At 40.5% G+C, this 23323-nt stretch overlaps 1 long non-coding RNA gene across 2 annotated transcripts; it reads right to left on the reverse strand.

Moving 5' to 3' along the window:
• Window positions 1–8035: 8035 nt before the first annotated feature.
• On the reverse strand, window positions 8036–20825 carry LOC118173959. Of its 2 annotated transcripts, none has more exons than XR_004754475.1 (4): window positions 20718–20825; window positions 19682–19788; window positions 9031–9130; window positions 8036–8387 (listed from the first exon to the last, which is right to left on the reverse strand). It is a non-coding gene; the product is annotated as an uncharacterized LOC118173959 (long non-coding RNA). The 2 variants fall into 2 exon arrangements; XR_004754476.1 differs by having other exon boundaries at window positions 20690–20821.
• Window positions 20826–23323: the final 2498 nt, after the last annotated feature.

Here is a 23323-nt window from a genome sequence, read left to right on the forward strand (position 1 = left end):
TATCTGAGATTTTAAAAGATGTCTGGTAGTTCTGCCTGCCGCTCACTTCTTGGTGCTGTTTGAGACATCTGAGGACTTCTAAAACTGAAGTTTGGTTCCTGTCTCAGTAACTGATTCTAATCCAAGCTCAAGAAAAATAACATCTTAATGCTCACTCAACAGTCTTGCTTCCGAAGCTGCCTAAATAACTGAAAACAACTCTGCAGTATGTCCTCCCCAGAGTCAAAGCTTGCACATGTGCTTTAAAAATAAAAAAATAAAAATAAAAAATAAAGGAAAAAAGAAGAAAAAGAAAAAAAAAAAAAAAGCTTTGCAGACTATGTGTAAAAGCCCCATCTGGTGATGCCTGACATAACAGTATGTTTCCACCTAATTACAGTACACTTAAAAAATAAGCTGTGCATTATTGACACAAAAACAAGTGAATATATGTCTGTCTGCTAATAAATTACACTGGACAGAAGAAAAATGTTTCCAACCCCAATGAAGTGAGCTGATAGACCAGACTTCTGACAGAAGAAGGAGAGGAAAGAGAAATGAACAGTCAGACTAGTTTCATGATGGAGATTGATACGTTTTTGTGAATAGGATTACATGATGTGGTAATACAGCAAAGGAATGTATTTGATAGTCCATGTGATTCATGTTCCTGCAGTGTAAGTATTTTATACATTTATTATTATAGTTAACAGAATTGGATGTGTTTCACAATATTTAAAACATCTGCTTTAAAAAAAGAGTCATTGAAAGGAGAGCAAAAGACATCATTCTCACTTATATATTAAAAAAATATATCTTATATATGTCCTCAGTTTTGATTAGCTAACTCAAAACAAATCCTTGAAAATGTAAAACACTACAAAGCTTTAGTCAGCCGAGTAGTTGCACTATAGCTAGTGCAACCACCTGCACTAAGAGGGAACAGTCCCAAGGCAGAATGTGCAGAACTACTTCTGTAAAACTGGCACTAAGTCTGATGGTTTCAGATGAGAGCACAGGCAGAGGTAACAACATAACGCAGTACATGAGGAGGGCAATTTTTGATCACGTAGTGACACCTATGCAAGACTGGCAGAAGCCTGCATTGTTTTAACATTAACAGTAATGCAAGTCTTCTGCTTGGAGGAAATGCATGTGACCGGTTTGGATAAAAAGTGACCTCCACCATTACAAAACAAGTAGAGGCTAGGTAAAAGCATCACCACTTTCCTTGCACATCTGGCTTCACTGACATGTATCCTTTCCTGATCCAACAGATTCCTCATTCGACAGTTCTCTCTTGAGCTTGGCTTTCATATCACCATGTTTAAGAAGTGATGCTGTCAAATGTAGGCAGCAAGAGTCTTGAATCTGGACTGACACCTACAGCTGAGCTCCACCAGCCAAAAAAATAACATTTTAACCGCAGTGATATAAAGCTGGATTTGAACACACATCTTCCAGACAAAAGCTTCTATATCGCATTACCATGACCTGTGCCAGCCAGGCCTCCCTCTCAATCTGTTCCCTTTAAATTTACAAGGAAATAACAAGAAAGAAGGACATTCTTTTATTACATTTTTTTTTTTTTTTTTTCCGAATAAAATGTCTGTGCTTTCTCTGGATGGTTCCAGCCCGATTTATACAAGGTGAATTTGACCTTCAAGAGGCAGAACATCTGGGAATGACAATTAAAGCCATCTGCACCCAAGGCAAGCAGGTTGCTCGCTATCCACTCCGTTCTGTCGCCTTCAGAACATAGAGGAGGGGGGGTAATCTCAAGACAGCCATCCTATTTTTATTGACTGTCTCCTGTGCTTTTAGAGATGTGAAAATACACAGAGCCTGACTGCACTCCTTCCCAAGGAGGCTTACGGAGAATGGAATGAAAACTTCTGCAGTGCTCTTGAAGATTTGTGGTGTAGGTTCTTTAGGGATGGTATTGCCTGAACCCAGATTTTCTTTCATATTTAGTCTAACCTCCATACACTTCACCACTCATTACTTGGCTTGTCCAAATTTAGCTGCTCTTATCTCCTTTATATGGTTGACTGGTTTATGCATTTTCTGGCCATCCATGTTCAATGGGAGTCAGAGAAAAGATTATCAAACGCTCTGATCCTGGCGGTACTGCTTTAAGTTCCAGATCCATTTAGAGAGGCTGAAGATGTAGAAGAGACTTTGATACACTGATAAAAATCCAAACCAGTGTTCTTGTTCTCTGCAGGACTTCAGGGCAATAGGACATTCCCTAGAGCTTACAAATCTTATTTTTCTGAAATAGTTTAAATCACAACCCCCTATAATTCAGTTCTGAGGTTTGGGTTGTTACTTAAACCAAATATTTTTAATGCCTATTATGCTGCTTACAACTGTCCTATATTTTTCTTTGTACTCTTCTGTCTGTCTGTACCATTTGACTTATATCTTGTTGGTGAACTCTAGGAAAAAAGGATTGTGCAGTGTGTGCTTCTACAGTTTGAGTATCTGCCTTGAGATGCTAAAGCAATGCACACGACAGGTAAGCATTTAAGGCACTACCTGTGTCGTGGCTATTTGCACAGAAGACTCACATTCAGTTTTGGACAAGCAGAACAGTGTTAATGACCTGTTGGGATAACCAGACCTCACTTAAGTTTTAAAAGAAAAGGAAAAATAAAAATGCAGAGGATGGAGAAGGAAAGAAATGGGAAAAATAAAATAAAATAAAAAATAAAAGAAAGAAAAACTAACCCAGAACTGGAATCTTTTTTTGTGGTATTTGGAGTCTTATAATTTTCATTTTCTCTTTGTTTCTTTTTTTTTTTTTTTTTTTTTTTAGCCTCCTTAAGAGCTCTCTGTGTGCCACCTATCGGTCCAACCCATGCTCAGTTCCTCTTCATAGGAAAACGGTGGAAGAGTCACACGAGGCCAGAAAACAAGAGGTGGGAGGCCAAAGATCACATACGACCAAACTATCCAGAAAACAGAGAAAGGAAGTGTATTTTTCTAGGCAGGTTGAGCCAACTGCAGCCCCAAAGGCAGTCACACCCCCCATTTCAAACTAGGGGTGTGGCTCAGATAACCCAGCAACATGAAATTACACAAGCAGGAAGATATTTTAGAAAATATTCCATGCGGTGGATGACATATTCAAGTATTATGTCTTTGGAGATTTAACCCTGCCTTCTTTCAGTGAGAAACCAGACACTTAGAGAATTAACTGAGATTATATTGACAGGTCTAGGTTCCACAACAATTCCCCTTGTATATGCCCCATAAACACCTTTCTTTCCAGTGTCAGTCATACATTCATTTTCTACCACAATAATTCTTTGCTAAGATCCCATTCCCATAATAGAAAGAAAAAAAAATGAGTGACACCTCAAACAATATTTGATAGTCTAACAACAATTTCTAACTTCAAAGACTATCTACATAAAAGTTGAAGACTTTTGCTACAAAACCAAACCATTGGGAAATCATTTTCTATCTGACATCAATTCCCTAGCTACTAGAATGAAGGCTTTAAATAAAAGTATAACTTTTACCAGAGGTTCTTAAACATTTTAATCTATGCTGTAAGAAAGTGTGTACATAGTCAGGTTGTATTGTGTGAGATACAAGAATGGGGTGTTAACAGATGTAACCCCACAAACAGAGAGCAATGACCTTCATGGCCAGCTGACAAGCACTCAGATACATGACTGAGTTACAGTGGTGTTTGAGGTTAGGATACAGGAAAATTTCACTGATTAACCTCAAATCTTTATGAATACAAAACCACAAAAGCTACAACCAAGAACACCCCGGTCCCCCAAATTACTGTACTGAAGGAAGGGAATTATTTTTTTTGAGCTAAGTCATTAGAGCAAATCATTCCTAACATACTGAGCCACTGGAGCAGTCAGTGGATGCAGGTCTACAAATCACGTATTCAAGACTCTGTGCTGGCAAGCAGAGACCTGAAAGGTTTGACAATGGACCATTTTCCCTTTCCAGAAAGTCTGGCTAAGCTCCACAATATCTTCCATAACGGTCCTTTTTATTAACCCTGCTTTCATTTCTAGCTGAAGTGGGGCTCGTATGTCTAAGACATCGAGTTGTGACCTTGCGGTGAGTTAAATGGGTGAGCATGTTAAGAGGCTTGTAAATGTATCTGGACCTTTTTTTTTCTCACCATCTGTTTCATACTTGATATCTTGATAGATAGTTCAGCTTATTACCCACCACTAACGTCATCTCTGTGCTGAAGCCCTGTTATTTGAAATATGGGGTCTCCTTTGTATAGCAGTGACTAAGTACATTGGAACCCACTTAAATTTGTTTTAAACACATTAAATTGGGAACATGCAGCATTGCTGCATACCGGTTTCCAAGTTACATAGTAGAAGTTTAAATGATTAAACTCATTTAATGTATGAACCAGGCACTCCGTATGGCTGAGAACAGTCAGGTTTTCCAGTGAAACATTTGCCTAGTAGTTAACATTGTGCAGAGGTATGCAGATGCTTTTGCCAGGAGAAAGTGAAATAATTGATGCAGCTGAAAATGACCTTGATCTAAAAGTCATTACCTCATTCCTTGAAATATCTGAAAATACAATGACAGAAGCAAGGGCCTGAGTGACTACTGTGACTTTTACTTTGTCCTGAGTACCAGTGTGACACGGGTACATGCCAACAATAAATCATTTCCCTGGAACACACAACAGTAAAAAGTTGGGGTCATGTTTTCAAGCTGGCTTTTCTTTTTTCTTTCCTTTTTTTTTTTTTTTGTCTGTTGGTTCTGTGTCTCTGCAGACTTTACATGACGTCCTCCTGTCTGCCTACATCTATTTTATAGATTAATGGTACCTGCAACTACTCAGCTGAAAGGTAAAATAATGGTCAGGGTGATGAAACTGCATGCTCCCTGACATAGGAGGGTGACTCATGGGGTCAGGAATGAATTCCTGCCTTTCACCACTGGCAGAGCCTTGGATTGCTACAAAAATTCAATGCATGCTGAGGAGGTGACAACACACCTGGAGATGCACAGAAGACCAGAAGGTCCAGCAGGTTTACCCATTTCCCAGACAGACGACTAGATTTACCTGAGCTGCTGCAGGACTGGTTGCACCGCACTGCAACAGCTCTGGGTTGCCTCATGCCAGCTGATCCAGTGCCCAGCAGAGGCAAATAAAAATGTTTTGATCACCAGATTTTCATCTGGGTTGCCAAAGTCACTTGTAGCTGTTGGAGGTGCACTGAAATGAGGGGCTGGCAGGGTCAGACTTCTTCCTACAACTCGCCGCAGGTGCAGGGCTAATTGCTGTAGCCTCTGGGCTTCTCTTAGCTTACCACAAAAGGCAACTTGTGCCTTACCAGTGTTGGAAAGCACAGGTTTCCCCCCCAGCATGTCAGATGGTAGCTATACCAACAAACTGGGTTAGGTAAAGGATGATGGACATTGTACCTTTTCTCTTCACATGCAAGCACACACACAGCAGCTGGGAATATGCCGGCCCAAAGAAGAAAGGAAAGGTATTTTAAATGTAGTACAAAGTTGTGCAACAAACATAGCTGTGACCAAACACCGTCTGCCAACCGTTACAAGACTTGATTCATGCAGCAAAATGTCACACCAAGCAGTTTTGCTGCAGCCAGCTGTCACAGGCAAAGCACTCTGCATCTAAAGCCGCACTGGGATGACAGGTTACGGGAGGAGCTTATGGTCCAGGAGCAACCTGAGAATCAAACTGGCAACTTTACATTTGAGAGGAGTTTCCCCAGAAAAAGTGCAAGAAGTGGAACTGAGGTCAGACTACTTGTGCAATAAAAAGCCATGCCATGGTGTTAAGATGTGGAAGAAGCCAGGAAGTTCCATTGGTTTGGGTGGAATTTCGCCACCGGCAAGACAGCCCGTGGCTGTGGGAGGCAACGAGCTGTCAGCACATCGTAGTTTTGTCCTTTCACCTCTGACCTTTTGTCTGCCCACCCTGTGGTCTGTAGGGACTAACTCTGTGAAGGTGTCTGCAACTGCCAAGATGTAAAGATTTTAGAGCTGTTGTTCCCCACAAATACAGAAATGTATTTTCCCAAATTTAAGTTAAATACACATCAAGGTGTTACAAACACGTGTGTTACAAAAGATGGTTAAGTGTTGGCAGGATACCTATAGACTGTACCCACCATCCAGTCAAACTTGATTTCTCATAAATCCTGCCTGGATTAATTTTCATTTAATTTTATGTAAACAATTTCTCTAACAGTGGCAGCAGAACCTCACCAAAGAACCAGAGGTTCTGTTTCCCAAACCAAACACAGTCCAGATCTCTCAGCTCAACTGAGGTTTGAGCAAATATCTGGATTTACTCACAGAGTTCAAATTGGAATCCAATTTTGTAATCAATTCTTCATTGTTTAAATCAATGCTGCTGATATAATGCATCAGAGAACCTATCCCCTTGATGGAGGAGTTTAAAAAGCTGTATTTTATGGTTATGTCATCACCAGGCATTTGTGGCTTTAAACCATTTGTGAAATAGGCCTTTCTGGTAAAATCTTGTGTGGTCCATTAAATATACAATACACAGCAGAGGAAATACTTGATTATCCTTACACACTTTTCTGTTTCTGGTAATATTCCAAATGAGTACAGCTTTGCCACGTGGTTATCAGTTCCTAAGATGGCTTCTGAACTTTGTCATTTTACTGTTCTGCCTTGCAGTTGAGGAGTTACCTCGAACTACATTAGTTTAGAGCCTGCCTGTGCGGATATTTTGCATCTTCCCATGATATTACCATTAAAGCAAATTTCCCAGGAATTCCTTTTGAAGGCAGCTGCGGAATCAGGCCTTTAACCTACTGCATGTATATGTATGCTTTTGCAGCCCTCACATATGTGTATTTTGTTTGCTTGTGTGCTGTATACAAAGCACATGTGGAATCTATAAGCATAACAAGCAGGATCATTAACTGAAAAATTAATCATGCTCATGCAAATTGCGTGAATTTGCACTATTAGTTCTACTAGAACTCAGTGAAGTGTCTACATAATATAATCCTTTTCTTCAAATCTCACTACAGGAATCCAACAGTTCTTAGCTGGCAGCACTGAAAGTGTCATTTTTCTTAGGTTATGTATAAATAAAATGAGGATGTCCAAAACACATGTATAAATAAAGTGATAATATACATTCTTGTACTCCATTCTGCATTACAAAGCACAGCTCCTTAACATATGACATTGTACAAAAAAAAAAATCTAAAGGGCATCAACTGCAACATATATAACTTAAAATAAATAAGAGATATGCTATAAAAAAGTAACACTCCACAAATAGAACTCCTCCATTTTAGTCAAGTGAATTGTCCTGAATTTTGCTTCCCAGACTGACCTAGACATTGCCTTATGGATTTGCCACATTCTTACTAACACAACAGCCTTTCTTGAGAAGAGATACTTTGCATGAATTTCAGTTCAAATTCTGAATTTTTACTTGGTGTGTTGCACAGTACAGAGGGACAGTGTCTTGGAAAAAAACAAACAAACAAACAAACAAAAAAAAAAAAAAAAACATTTTTTCATCTAAAACATTTCCTCAGGACAGCAAGGAAGCCCACCTTTGAAGTGTCTAGTAAATCCAAGCAGCCAACCTATAGATGTTGCCTTATCACAAAATTCAGATCTCCAGTACCAAAAAGGACAGAAGCCGTAAGTTAGCATACCGTAAGATGGGAGCAAGAGACAGCCCAAGTTCTACTACTGTAAAGAAAATAGGCTACACAGAACACTAGTTGTTTCTGCCCTTTTCACAAACTCAAAGGGATTCAGCATTATCTAGTCTTAACTGAAAGTCACACTCTTTTTTTCAGATACCATATTTCATTCAAAAGACTTAAATGGAACATTAAAAAAAAAAAAATTAAACATCCATCACAGGGAGGCCTAGTGGAGAACTTCAAATACACAGAGAAGAGCATGCAGCAATTTAGAAAAAGAAGCAAAAATAATGTAGTTTTGCTTCTTTAGAAAAAGAAGCAAAAATAAAATAGGACATTATGGGAATGAAAGAAAGGAAACAAGATTCCAATTTCCAAAGTAAAATTAATTCCAACACAATCACAGGTGAAAATCACTTGGATAAATGGGAAATTATTAACACAAGCATTCTCAAAATTCAAAATTAAAATTTGACATTAAAATAATGATTTGGGTTGCTTTTTGTTACAGTTTTCTCCATAAATGACAAATGCAATGAAACACACTTTCCCACCCACACCAAAATAATGTTTGGCTGAGCTCTATTTTTGGTGCAAATATTTCTCTGTTGAGACAGCTTGCTCATGTCCTCATCAGAGTCTTGGAACCATTTTCTGGCTCTACTGCACATTCAGTGTGTCACCGTCAGTAAATCACATCATCTGTACGCCACAAATTAACATCTGTAAAATTGGGAAAGCCATCACTTTTTAAAAAGTTGTTGTGAAGCTCAGTTAAACTGCTAATTGTTTTGTTTAAAGTTAATGGAATTAAAGATGTTTGCAGCTACATATGATTTCTGTAATCAGCAGTAGGTCTGAATTACTTGCATAAGTAATGATCTCAACCATTTTTGTCCAATCTGAGCAAAGCAAAGTGAATGTAGCAAGGAGAAAGTTCTAGCAGATTCCCGGGGGGGGGTGGTGGGGGGGGGAAGATTTTGCATTCAAAAGAAAGGAAATCCAAATCCTCATCTGCCCTTACTCCATAACAAACCCCACCCAGGTTCAACATCTTCCAAAGAATGCTTTGCTTGTATCATATGGTCATCTAGTAAAGGATCATACCATAACTGACAATGCGAAGAAAAATAAAAGTTTTAAATTATCAGAATTACCTTGATTTACTGACATTGAAAGGTTTAAATCCCCAGGGCCTAGCCAGATTGTATTGTTAACAGTGAAGATGAGGAAGATAAAACAGAGGCAATCATCCAATACTTCATAGAAACCTGAACTAGAATTCCCTGAAGAACCTGTGTTTGCCTGACATGACTCAAGGGGCAATGCTTTGGATAAAAATATACATCTATTTTCTGATGTTTACCTTGGAAAATTCAGCATTCTTGAACTTGCAGTCACTGGTCTTCCCTGAGCGTTGGTACCGCTGATGCAGTAAATTCTCAAGCACGAAGTCCGGGTGTCCCCTGCAAACACACACACAGCCTCATCAGCAATGGGGAATCCACCCAGAATGTCACCTCTGAGCAAGTCCCATTTTTAATGTGAACAGAAAGTCATTCCATGAGTTGTAACAAGTATCCTGGCAGGTATCATAACCTGGGATAATCTTATTAAAAAAAAAAAAAAAAAAAAAAAAAAAAAAAAAACACTTTCATGACAATGAATGGCCCTTGGGTATGCCTGGAACAGGGTGGGTTGAGGGGCAGCCTTGTGATGACTGCAGGGTCCCTACCAAGCCCAGATGAGTCATAACCTTCAAGGAGGGAAAAAAGGGCTTTGTCCTTTTTGTGTCCAGACATGTGCAGGTCCTGGCATCTCTGCAGGCTCACAATAGAAGACCTATCTTATTCATGCTGTAAAAGATCTGGAACCTGACACTTCTCTTGGGCACTCAGTCCTAACTGTCAGGATTTGTCTCTGACACTCTCCTTTCAAGACAAGTGTCAGCAGGTGTTGAACTTTGTATTCTTTCACTCCTACAGCTTCAGAGCCTGGATCTCTGTTTCTGCAGAATTTATGAATGGTAAATGTCAAGCCCTTTGTTTTTTTCACACCTGTAGTTCTGGTGTCAGAAAATAAAGGAAAGAGGAACAATACTGTTCTTTCTTCTCTCCTTTATTCTGCAAGTTCTTAAACTGAAGAAATAGAGCTGTACTGCTTGGTGCACAAATAATCCTGTGCAGCAGGGAAGACTCCAACAGACCGGTGTGGCGTCCTCCTGGCCCTGCCCACTGAGCCATGTGTATTGGTGCACCTGAGAATTACATGTGTGGTATTACAACTGCATACTTTGCAGGGCTTGATTGTACTAAATAACTATTGTTAACTTTTATGGTGATTTTAGTGTTTGTGTTAATTAGTTCCACCTCATAAGGCAAAGGTCTTGTAATTGCATGTTGTGGGATCTTCATTTGCTGCACAGATTGCTTTTGTAGTTCAAGGCATCTTCAGCAAGTGCTCCGTGGTCAGTGTATAAGGATTATGGAAACTGAAGGGATGACAAAAATTGTGCTGTAAACCTGTCTGTTCGGTGAACTAAGAGCTTGTGCTGGTCTAACTTGACTGCACAAAGCTGGGATTTAGAACGATCTTGGCTAAAGCAAAGCAAATTATTTTGCCTCAATGGTTTAGCCCTTACACCTATTTCTGAATCATTCACATCTTGTTCTGTGGATTGACTCTGGTAACAAATTTATGCAAACATATTTCAACTAGAGTGGCCCATGAAAGGCCATTTACCCTTCCTCTGCTTTTGATTACGGTCCCAGTTCAAGAGCACTGAACTCTAAACACATATTACTGCTCAGGTATTTCAGTCTACAGCAAAGCCCCAAACTCATCATCACAGGCTTTCAGTAGAGCATAAGCACATCCTTAAGGGCTTGACTGATTCTGGATCACCTCATTACTGAAGCCGTACAGTACAGGTTTCTCCTTTCCTGGTGAGTCACTGGTGTGGTGAATGACCGCGTGCCAGGGCAGTGCCTCACCTCCCTTTGGGGACTCCAGGCTCTGCCCCCCTGCAGACCAGCCAGGACAAAGGCCAGCCCCAAACACCAACCCTATTCTCTCCTCAAGCAACAACACATGCTCCTGTTCCCCCAGCAGCTGTGAAACAAATGCAAAAACACCTCATTTGCACGGAAGCTTGCTGGAAGAAGAAGAAGAAGGGAACAGAAATATGATCAGACTGCTTATTCATTTGAACCAGCACTTCTACTGGCACATCTACTGCTGCTCTGAGCAGCTGCCGTAAAGTCATCTTGTAAGCAATCTTTTTAAACTAGGATCCTGAAGACATAACCAACACAGCTTGTATGTTTTCCTGGAGACAATCAGACACTTCTGCCTCTGGACTGGAGCATCATGATGGTAGAAAGAGCTTTCCTTTTCTAAGCTCTCCCTAATACTCCCTCCTTATTAAGGGTGATTCCTCAGGAAGTACTGTACCTATTACCCACATGTTAATACCAGCTTAGGCTTCATTATGACTAGTGTCATTATAGTGGATTCCAAATGAATTATTCATGATTGGCTCCTTCTTTTAATGCCTTTGGCATGTGGCATGTTTTCCACATTGCCTGCAAAATGTCTGTGGTAGGAAAATGCTCATAGGTGCCCTTGGCAGCTGGAGGCTGAAATTGAACTGTTCTGCTTTGTAGCCAACGGGGGAAGCTTAACATCTATTTTCAGGAGAGGAGGTCTTTTGCTTCCCACAACTGGTCTCCTTACAGTCAATTTAAAATAGGCTGGATGGAGGCTGATACACCTAACCTGCTTCTTCAAGGGAGATGCATGGTTTTGCTCTAAAATAAAAGCAAATACCATCTTCATTACTCTGCATCACAACTACTGCCAAAGAAAATGTCTCATGTTCCCTAAAAAAAAAAAATTAGAAAAATCCCCCAAATCCAATGTTCTTTAGAGTCACTTCAATTGTCTGAACTTGAGACTGAAATTTCTAAAGTAAGGGTAAGGATCGCATTATTTCCTCATCTTTTTCTTCAGCCCATGATTAGCTTTTCTAGACAAGGAAACCCTTGGGAGACAGATGTGCTACTGAAGTAAATGGGACCTGACTTTAGGTGGGACCTGAAGGACTCTGTGCCATAGCATGGCCATCAGAGCAGAGATAATGAGTAATTTAGCCAGGCTGTCACCTCCTCTTGCTCTTAGTACAGCAACAGCTTACCACAATTTTTCCATTTGTGGTTCTCACACCGTACTCTTGGAGGCTTTTCCCAAGAACACAGCCATTTTCCAACCTGATACATAACATCCTCTAATTTTCTCTCCCCAAACAGCTGAGCTTAAAGGAACTGGCAGAGGCCAAGGAACTTCACTGCATGGCAGCTGGAGACCTGCAGACATCTGATGTGCCTAAAAGGAGAGGGTTTTTTACACTATTCACACCTGAAAAAAATATCTTTGTGTCTAACCTGAATGAGAACCTCTGCTCCTTTCCCTGTGCCTGAGGATGTACCTTCTTGTGCTCCCCGGGGGACAGGGTGTGTTTTTGTCACCGGCACATACAAAGAATGGACCAGGTCATGCCAAAGGCCCACTCAGCACAATATCCTGTCTTTGCCAGGGGCCAGTAATGGGCATTTAGGAGAAAGTATCAGAAGTGAGACAAGTATGAAATTCTCTGTATCTTCTCCATTTCAAGTAATTTGTGGTTTAAGGACTTCCTGAGCTGTAGCCTACATCTGCGTCATCTCATTTAATAGCCCTTTAGAGACCTTTGCTTCCATTCACTTAGTCGCTTTTTGAACTTTTTACTTTAGATATCTGAAACATCCTGTGGCAATGAGTTCCACAATTTAATTACACATTGCATGAAAAAGTGGGTTTTGTTTGTTTACAGCCTGTTGCACAATCATTTCATTTGGTACTGTTTAGTATTATGAGAAATAGCTAATAACCATTCCCAACAATCACTTTTCCATATCAATGCTGATTTTAGACTGGCAATGGATAAACAATATTGGAAAATACAGAAATTGCAAATTGCAAACAAATGTGCAAAGGTTTGCAAGAGAGATCAGACTTAGAGAATTACTTTGCATATATATATAAATATTCAAATGAACTGTTAACATGTTCACAGGCTTAAAGCTGTATAAATGTGAAAAAATACTATTCACTAAATATATCTGTCTCTGACCATATCTTACAAACAAAGAAAAAAGTTGTTCCTATCTTCAATACTATTTTCACTGAAGCAAATGTTCCTGTCATACATGACACCCATTCTTGTACAAGCAGCAAATTTGAAATCATGTTAATTAAAGTCAAGTTTCCTTCATAACAGTTAAAGCATTCTCAGCTGCTTTTCTGACTAAACACCACACTGAAGTATTCATTCTATTCCCTTGCTGTAAATATCACAGCAATGTTATCTAAATAAAAATGCAAGAGTGAAAAAGTTTTTAAGAGAGACCCACTATATGATTACTAGCTGTTGGTACTTGATGTAAAATATCTAACTTACAAAAGCACTTTGGCATGTTTTTGGACAAGCCTTATCAATAGCTGTAATGAGAAATGACTAACAAAGGACTTTCTGTACAAACAGCAAATGAGATGCTTGCAGACAGAAGGGAATTTATTCCGAAGGAAAAAGAATGAAGCCTAGTGTTCTCATTCACTGGCCCTTCACCTAAAGCTGTTTTATTGTTGTTCGTGTGTGTCTTAAGTACCATGAAGAACAGCATATGCTGTTAACTAGAATGTCTTATTTCGTCTGACTTTTGTTCCCCATAACCAAGCACCATTGTCATTATCAGATGGCAAAAGTAAACTAGTGATAAAATCCCAACATTCATTTTCTTAAATAGTCTCTAGAAAAGCCCGCTTGTCACATACGTCAAAGCTGGAGACACAATATTGTCAGGGCATGTTTAGTTTCCAAAACAGTAACTGTAGTAAATGAATATGCAGGTATGCATAAATTCATCACTTAATTGCAATTTAAAAATACAGAAATCTGTTTTTCACTTTTTAAAATGTCTGTTTTAAAAAAGGTTAGGAAAACATTAAGTCTGCCATCAGAACTGGAACAGCAGTTACTGGGAAGCCACAATTTGTTTATCTGGATGTAACAAGGCTGAACTCTATTCTTTGCTGAAGCACCATTTGTAACAGGCATGACTTTGCCCTGAATCCAGGCAGCTCTGTTACAGCCCTTCCCCGTGTTATAGCCAAAGCCTTTGACAGTTTACCTCACATACCGTGAAAGCACAGAAGAAACACTGAGGTGATCATTTTGATTCAAAGCAGATTGACATCCATTGAAAGATTCCCATAAACTTCAACTGGCATCGGATCAGGTCCGTTGACAGCTCACCCTCTAGCAGTTAAAATGAACTATAATGGAGGATACATGAAGTCACCAACAATTCATTAAAAAATAAATATAGAAAAATTGCAAGGGTTCTAATTTATAATCACATCTCCAAACAGCGGCTAAGATCATTTGACAAAGGGGACACTGTTTACGTGTAGTGATAGCTGTTATAGCAATTTGAAAAGAACTGCAGTGGAAAGTAGGCAGAATTTTGATTATTTGTCTTCTAATTGCAATATGAGTAGTTCAATAAACATCAGTAACATTAAACATGATGTATATATCTGCAATACAACTTTATTTCAATTAGTCAGACCACCTGCAGATATGTAATAATAGCCCTGTTTTTCTTTTTTTTTTTTTTTTTTTTTTTTTTTTTTTATTAGGTCCCCAAAATATTGAGGGCTGCTTTAAGGTTTGCCTGCCCATTGCCCTACAGAACAGATGTACTCCACACCCAGCCTGGTTCTCCATGGATCTGCTTTACTGCAGTGGCACAGCTGAATTTCCTGCACTGCCCTTCAAATCTATCTGTGCATTTAATATCCCATTCAGGGCCAAGTCTTGTTCCCACTCTTACTGGAAAAGACCCTCTTTGCTGCATGGAACAGGTAGTCTAGAGGACCTCATGCGACCTGCCCTCTCCCAGCTCTCAGTGACAAAATGACCTCAGTGGTCTGCACAGGGGCAGAACCTGTTCAGTTGTAGGAATCAGTGAATGGTACTATCACATTATCAAGCGGCTTCTTGCTTTCATTTCTGAAAAGAAAAAGAAATAAGCAAGAACCAGCAAAGACTCTGCTCAAAGAGATGTGAAACCAATTAGTTGTCTGGCCCAGGACCCGTAAAGTTGCTGTTTACACCATGAAATGTTATAAAACAAAATACAAAAGAAAAAGAAAAATCAAATCAATAAAGAACAGTCCATGCCAAGCAATAAGCCTGCAGGTGCTTGCAAGGTGCAAATTCAATATGAATAGTGGCACTTTTAGAAAACTAGCTATGACTGAGATGAAACCGAGCAGAACAGAAATTCAGAAGCAAGTAAGGATGCATTTTCAAAATATGTCAGGATTTATTCTGTTCCTAAAAGAACCAGACAGTTAATCCGCCCTGTCGGCAGGTGCACGATAGTAGGTGATTCCTTGCAACAACCTCTATAACTGTTCTCATTATATTATTCTCCAGATGGGGATAGTGGTAAAGTGAGCGGGGGCAGAGGACAGAGATGGAGAACCCATTTGCCTAACTTGCAATGTAACTGATCATGCAAAAACAAAGGACTACTCAAACAGAATTTCTAGAGTGGGGATGACACATGGCATTGGTTCAAGTGTCTCTGTAGGCACGAGCTTCTGCAATGAATCTTTGGGAATTATGGATATATCATTTGGGGGAAAGATGAGGGTAGGCTTTGATGGATTTGAGCAATGACTTTGTCTCAAGTAGGAAACGAGCTGATCAGGTTCAAGGATGGAAAGTGCATTTATCAAAGAATTTATAATTTTGAGTTCTTAAAATTTTGAGTTCAAAGTGTTGTTTTTTTCTAATGCCAATGCCCTCCACTTCCCTCAAAATTCACTTCTCTGCAGAAGTTTCTATGGAAAAAAATACGAGCAGCTTTCCTGGATTAAGTGAAATACTTAATTTCTGTTTCAACTAATTTCCATTTAGAACACTTGAAATAAAATACTAAGAACTTAATGTTGTTTCAGATTAAGAAACATTTTTTGTGTGTGTGTCTCAATGTCAGTTTTAACATCGTTGGAATTCCTCCACAGTTTTCTTCCCAAAACAAAGTTGACTTGCTTCCAGAAGGTGCAGCAGCATCGAGACACGCAGAACCTGACAGTCAATACAACATGGTTTCTTCAACATTTCTCTAGCCAGCTGTAGTCATCCACAGCAGGATGAGCTGGTCACATCTGTTGACCTCCTCAAGCAGTGTGGCTGCTGTGAGTAATTCTGTTTTTTCCCACACAGTGAATAATCCCTACAAAGCATCACCATCCCCACGTCTATCATTACCACCTACCAACCTTGGAGGGAGGAGAAGTATAAAATAAGGCTGGTTTGTATTTTCAAATAATGGAAAAAAATAGCTATGCTAAACAGAAGAAAAAAATAAACAAAACAAAACAAACAAAAAAACACTTCTACAGTGACCCTGTACTGTAGAGCAGTCTGTGCTGTTCTCAAGTGCTGGATCCCTGGAGACAGGAAGCTTCATCCATATTTATTTATTTATTTAGATTAGAAATCCTAATAGTGACCTCATAGGTGTATGTTTATTATCGACTCCAATGCACTTGTCACAGCTTTGGCTGAAAGGGAAGCCAGGGGAAGATTTGAAAATAATAACAATCCAAGAAGTTTCTCCATTTCAACTGTCAATGTTTTTTCTTCCTAATTAGAATACTTTGCCTTTCAGATTCCAATGCTTTTGAATTAGTGGTTTTTAGCATGATGTCATTTTCCTGTCTATATGACCACAGCACAGCCTTACTCTGAGTGTTTGGTAACAACAGAAAAATAACTGTGGAAACCTATATGCAATTCTGCAGCAGCTGAATTAGTGCCACACCATTACCAGTCTCGGTTCAGGAACTGTCAGGCAGGACCTCTACAAGGGTCATGTCTGTTCACTCTGATCCTCTGCAGAAAGCGGAGCACTGCCAAAATAACCCAGCAAGTCCTTCTCAGAGACTTACACAGTTACCTGCTTCAGCTACCCATGTTTTATGTGTGTATGTGAAATGAAGATAGTTTGTCTTTTAAAACAAAACAGGCAGAAAAAGAATTAGTAGGCCAGATTTATTCCACTTATAACTACATTATGTTATTCCAGAGCCAAATTTCATCCATATGTGAATGTGGCCTTTCAGTGACTTGAAGTATGAGCAATTTCTGGTTTGCTGTTTCCCTCTCTCCCCCAAATGCAGTCCCCTTCCAGTTGCTGAGCAAACCAACCACTGGTAGTTGATATTTGTATTAGAATGATCATTACTAAGTTTTAAAGATCTGATTCAGTTTTTTCAGGACAGTTATTATTCAAATTATTTAAGAACAGTTCTCATCCCTTTGAGTCTCTCTCTGACCTTAGAGTCTTAACACAAGAGGAGAGGGTGAACACCAAACTCAGATGAGAGGACAAAGGATAACACAACATTAAAAAGGTAATTTTGCTTCAATGGCAAGCCAGCAGCTGTTCAACCCTCTTGTAAGCTGTATGTGGATAATGTGGGTTTGGGTTTTCCAAGATTTGAGTGCTTTTGCATATCTTGTTATTGATGGGCTTTCTTTTTATCTTTGTGTCAGCAACTGGCTTGGCAGCAGCAGGTTTGTTGATGCTTGGTTTTCTTATGGAGAGATTTCAATGAACTTGTCAGGCTGCCTTCTGCTTTTGGATCATCCTCTGCCATATGTGCTCAATGAAAATCCACCCTCAATTGTCTCCACTGGTCCTGAGCACAAGTCTCTCGAGTACACAGTTCTTCCCTTGCATGTTCAAAGCTACACTGAAAAAGCCACCCAGAGATGTGCCCTGGGATGCCACAGCCTGCCTAGGCACACCCTGATGGGTAGAAATTGTGCAGCCTGCTGCGGTAGTCATGTGTCATCTCCACTGAACACAGCAGCTAATGTACATCAGGTGTGAAAGGAGGCAGGCTAGGCCACCAGAAATGTGAAACCACATGAACCCTGTCTGCCCCTTCCCAGAAGTCAAGGCACACATGCATACTCTATGTATAACACTTCAGTTATTATTTGATGAACATCCCAAAAAACCATCTTGCTGACTCTCCCTCGAGTCTCTATGCCAAACCCATTCATACTGGAGTGATAATAGTTGACAGGAATCGGTTTAGTTTGGCTGAAAAGGAGGTATCCCAAGGAAAAAAAAAAAAAAAAAAAAAGGTTTCTGAGGCCCACCCAAAAATGCAAAGGCTGGACTCTGTCTGAGAGCAGAACTTGGCCTCCTGTCTCCACTCCCACAGAAAATGCTTGTAAATGTTATGCTCTTTGGGCTGTATTTTTTTTTTCCCTGCATTAAAAACTGAGTGAATTTAGTGCTTATAAAACCAAGGGGCTGATAGCAACTGGCTAGAACCAGATGTTAGGAAGACTGGAGCATATCGTACAAACAGATCGTGCACATATAACGATTCAGAAGTATGTAGCTGCATTACTTATTCCCAGTCAGGTTACCAAACAGATTGATTTCTGAAGCAATATAAAAACATTATGCCCAAACCTCAAGGCTTAAGAAGAAAGGGGAGAAGGGTAAATAACAGATGTCTGTAAGTATCCAAAACTGTAAGTTGGGAGGAAAGAAATATATTCCCTCTCCTCCATCCCTTGCAGCTCCATCCTTCTCTACCATCCAAATCAGAATGCAGGGGCAGATTAACGCAGGTGCTCAGGCCTGGGGTAGAACAGCAAGTTTCTTGGAACAAGGGACAAAATGGCCTCCTGGGACACCCAGCCCCACATTCTCCTGACAAGGAGCTATATGGACTACTTTAGCCACTACCATTCAGATTGCATGCAGATCCAAACACTCTTAGGAAGACCTGTACCAGAAATAGGTGTTTGAAAAGTCAGCATCCCTTTCAACAAGGCAGGGAAGGCAAAGGGTACCATCTGCCAGTAAGCCCTATGGAAAGAAAAGCCTGGCTTTCTTATGGAATTTGAGATGTTTGTTTTAGTAGGTTAAAGGGTTTTTTCAAACAAAAAACAGATCAGTTTTACTGACTTAGAGTGAAATGTTTCAGTTTATAGCTGTTTTTCCTTGAGATTTCTGTTAAAAGACTTAAGCAACCTAAAATCTCCTCCTGCTCAGATTCCACATCCCAAGCTCCATTTAGTGCAGCCCAACTTGGTCTCACTTAAACACCAGGGTCTCCCAAAGAACAGCGTTGGACTTTCAGGCTCCCCCAAAACTACCACCTTCCTGGCTGCGTAAGTTACCAGAGCATTTAACGGCCAGCAGGGCCTCATAGTTTGATGGTGCTAATGAAGCCCTTCCAAAGCCTTTTTCTGCCTCGCAACTTACCTCATGATCCATCTCTACTGACCAGCCAGTGACAACATAAAGCCCAACACAGCTACAACTCAGCTTCTTGTTTGAGTCAATATTTCCTTCAACCTCCAGTTGACAGACTTAAATTAGGAGCCCTTGCATGCCTCAGCTGAGCCCTTTACACCTCACGGGGCCTGCAGCGCCCCACAGGGCCTGCCACCAGCAGCATGGCGTCTGCCATTGGGGTGTTGCGATTGCAACAGGAGACTGAGTGCCAGCAACACCTAGTCTGGGACAGGGATTCAGTGGGTGAGATGTGCCCAGGAAATCCTACCTGAGTGCTATAGCTGCAATGACAACAACCCTGGTAACTTCATCCAGGAGAATTCTTTCCTGACTAGATTCAGCAGTCAGCCCAGTCTGCAGTTAGGAGGTGCTCCACAAAACCCAGGATTTTGTGCTTCTGCTTTATAGTGGTTGTGTGACATCAGCAGCCACCCTTCCTACAATCCTTCCCTCTCCCAGTCCCAGGACACCATCAGTCTTCACCTTTCTTTTCAGGCCATGACCACATGCCACAAACACTTCTGCTACTTCATGAGACTTTGTGTAAATTCACTTTTATGCACGTGCAACTCTCACCTTATTTATCTACTTTGTCCAAATCTTGGAAAGACAGATCTACGAGCTTCTTCAATTGTCTGTGCAGCACGTCACTGGGATCCTGATCACGGGTTATTATGTAGAGCCTGGGATAAGAGAAGATGGGAAGTTAACAGTAATGTTGATGACTCTGGTGGTGGGTGCAATTTTAATCCAGTGACTCAAACTCAGAAAACAGAAAAGTTCCAATGTATTAAACTGTGAAGAGTTTACAAGATCTGAACATCTAAAATACAGCTCTGAGAAATTACTCCTTAAAGCAGGCAACAAGAGCATCTCAGACAGAACTGGGAGAATATTGTTTTCACAGGAAACACTCTGTGGGTGTGTTATAAGCTCTGTTCTTTGGCCTGTCACCACATTATTTCTGCAGTTCTTATATTTCTCTCTTTCCTCATACTGAAGCACTGTCCTGTGATACAGCAGAAGTGCATTTACAGCTAAAATTACAAAAGTGGTCCATTATGTTTTTTAAGGTAGTAAAAAGGCTGCAGTTTGTCACAGCTGTCTAGAGCCCAGAACGCCTACAATTGGCAGAACCATGATCCTTTTTCCTCTCCCCCCCTCCCAGGCTGAATCTGTGTATGTGTGTACACAGATTAAGGTTATGTACAAACAGCTCTTTTAATATGTTCTATGAAGAAAATGTATAAATTAAAAAAAAAAAAAAAAAATGGTGCTTCAGCAAGGCAAGAGGTCAGAGCATTCCTAAGCACTTATTTCAGAATAGCTCCGCTTCAGCTCCCACTTCCTGGCTTCCCACAGCAGCCACACCAGCTTTCCTATCTCACGGGACAAGGGGGCACGATGAGTCATCCCAAGGGGCTCTTTCCAGAGGTGAAAAGTCCCAGCATAACCAGCAGGAAAGTTGCAAAGAGATGGGAGAGGAGGAACAGACCCTCATGATGGAGGTGACCATTAGGAACCCAGGAGGACCCAGCCCAGCATTGCTCCAAACCAACACTTCCCCTTTGAAACCTCACAAACCCGACACGTACACATGCCACCCCCTCACCTCTTCTGCAGCTTCCCCAGGAGAAGAGGAATTTAATGACAACATGGATGGCTAATTCTCAAGCACCTCTCTACACTCCTACATCTAAGCAGAAGCAAAATTTCACAGCTGGGGGGGGGGGGGGGGGGAACCTCCCAGAAACACATCTCAGTTGCCATCTCCCTTCTGTTCCTCCCAAAACCTTTATAAGATCAGGCTGCTCAGGTGCTAGGCTCATTGGGTCCCTGTTAACCAAGATGAGGAAGCACAGCTCTTGCCCAGCTCCAATCAATTATTTTAATTGTGCCCTCCCTCTGTCAGGTATGCTGAGGAGTGCAGAAATGCAGGACATTTTTAGAAGTGGGGACATTGCTCCAGGATGTTGCTGTTTATTTTTTTCATCTCATTAGAAATCACCAAGTAAAGGAGTGTGAAGGCACACTCTCCATATGAAATAAAAGTGCTGTGGCTGTTTGGAAGTTCCTGTTTCATACTGAGTTCATGCTTTTCCCCTTCAGAAAGGGTTGCAGGATGCTCAGGTTACAATGGGATGCAGCTCCCACAAGTGAGATTTCAGAATCCCTCTTTTGAAATTGCCTGCGAAAAGACGGATCTTAGTTCCTAGCAGGGTTGGGTTCAGCTGGCAGGATACATACCAGTGAGCAAATGCCCTTCTGTAAGGTCTTGCCAGCCTTAGGTAGAGCCCAGCTTCTGCATCTGAGGCTCTTGTGTTGACCCTGAAAACACTGGCAGGGACTTGCAGGGGTGGGGGAAAACCTAATCTACTCACTAAAAAATCTGGGCTGTGAGAAGTTATGGTTTTAGGCTTGAGTTTCAGTGTGATGACAACACTGATGGCAGTATTAAATCATCCACATCTAATTAACATCTTCTGAACCTGAAGGGAAGACAAAGCAGTTGTATGCTATTAATGAAGACTAAATGGGTAGGCAAAGCTAAGGCTGGCACTGCCATTGTGGTCACAACTTACATGTTGCTTACACTGAAGCTAAGCTGCTTCAGTTGAACCAACATTACTGAATCAAACACCTTATTTTTTGTTGTCATTGTCCTGTGGAAGAATTGAGGGTTTTATCTAGTGGCCAATGACATGAAATCATCAGCCACTGTGCATGGGGCATCTTATCACACCGGAGCTGAAAGGGAAAATAAATAAAGAGCAAACTCTTGAGAGCAGAGGGAGCTTCCTCTCTTTGTTAGGCCTGCACAAGCCTCAGGATGGAAATCTACTCTTGATCGAGGCCTTTGGGTGCTTGTATAATATAAATATTTACTAATAACAGAGAGAGTGAGAGCAGGAGAACAGTCATTTTTCTCAGTGGCTTAGGGTTAAGTACAGGGCAATGGCATCTTAAATCCAGATGTTCTCCTTTTGGGATTTGCCCACGAGGAATATTCTCATGAGATTTCTCTGGCATTTTGATTTGGATAGTAGCAAGCACTTTTAGCCCAATGATATCATGAGCAGATGACTCAAAATGTTCAAGGATTTTCTTTGTAAATTCCGGCAGTTTATTTTATGACTAATGCAGGGAAGAAAGTTTTGCAGATTTCATCTTCTCATCCTTCTGTGTTTCTATTTCCATTTAGTTTTAAAGGACATTGAACTTGATCTGCTAGCAGAAGATTTATTTAAATGCGTATTTTATATATAAATAAATATATCACAAGTGCATGCATGTGAGGGGGAGCTGTTCCCAAGGTACTGGCAGAACTCATCCTGGTGAAGAAACAGAAAACAATGCAGGTGTTGGGGGCTGCCAGTTTGGGACAGTAACATGAATCAAACATAGAAAACCCTTTCCTGTTGTAATTCTTTACAATACTTAATGTCATTTTATCACCTATACTTGAAAAGAATGATTCAATAGTTCCTGGTCCGGCACCTCTGGCCAAAATAGTAGGAGCTCCCTGATCCTATACCTTAAAGAAAATGCCCTGAATGCAGCAGGGTGGGATGGAAGTGCACAGGAAGATGCACACGATTTACCAGCCCTAAGCCTGAAGTGAACTGCATATTTAAGGACCAAGGAAATGCTAGACACCAGAACCGGAGTGAATAAATACAGGGATCTCATTGGAGGTGAAACTGGGCTGACTTGGCCAATGCAGTTTCACGACATCATCAATCCAGGGTTTGCACAGGGTTGATCTTTCTCTCCATCCAATTCACTAAGGAGTTGCACGCTACTTTGGTGGATTTTCTGCACAATTACAGATTATTGCCATGGTAACAGATGCATCACATGACAACTTTGTTACCTCAGAGACAAGAAACAGCTGCTTAAAGAAACAGGCATCCTCCAGGAATAGGGATATTTTTTTTTTAATTTTATTTTTTTATTATTTTTTTTTCTGTTGGCCTTGTATTGTTTTAAAAGTCCTTGTTCATTTTCTCATGGATGCGGCTTCCATCATTTTGATAGTTAAAAATGTTTCATTGCATCAACTGAAAGTTATTTCTCCCACATCACATTTTTCCTTCTTGCTAAGAAATACAGCATATGTTTAAAGGAAGGGGAAAAAAAAAAAAAAAAAAAAAAAAAAAAAAAAAAAAAAAAAGGAGAGTTCTTGTAATTTTGGGAGAAGCAAAATGGCTTTTTTAC

Source organism: Oxyura jamaicensis, chromosome 13, assembly GCF_011077185.1.
Source record: "Oxyura jamaicensis isolate SHBP4307 breed ruddy duck chromosome 13, BPBGC_Ojam_1.0, whole genome shotgun sequence".
NCBI lineage: Eukaryota > Metazoa > Chordata > Aves > Anseriformes > Anatidae > Oxyura > Oxyura jamaicensis.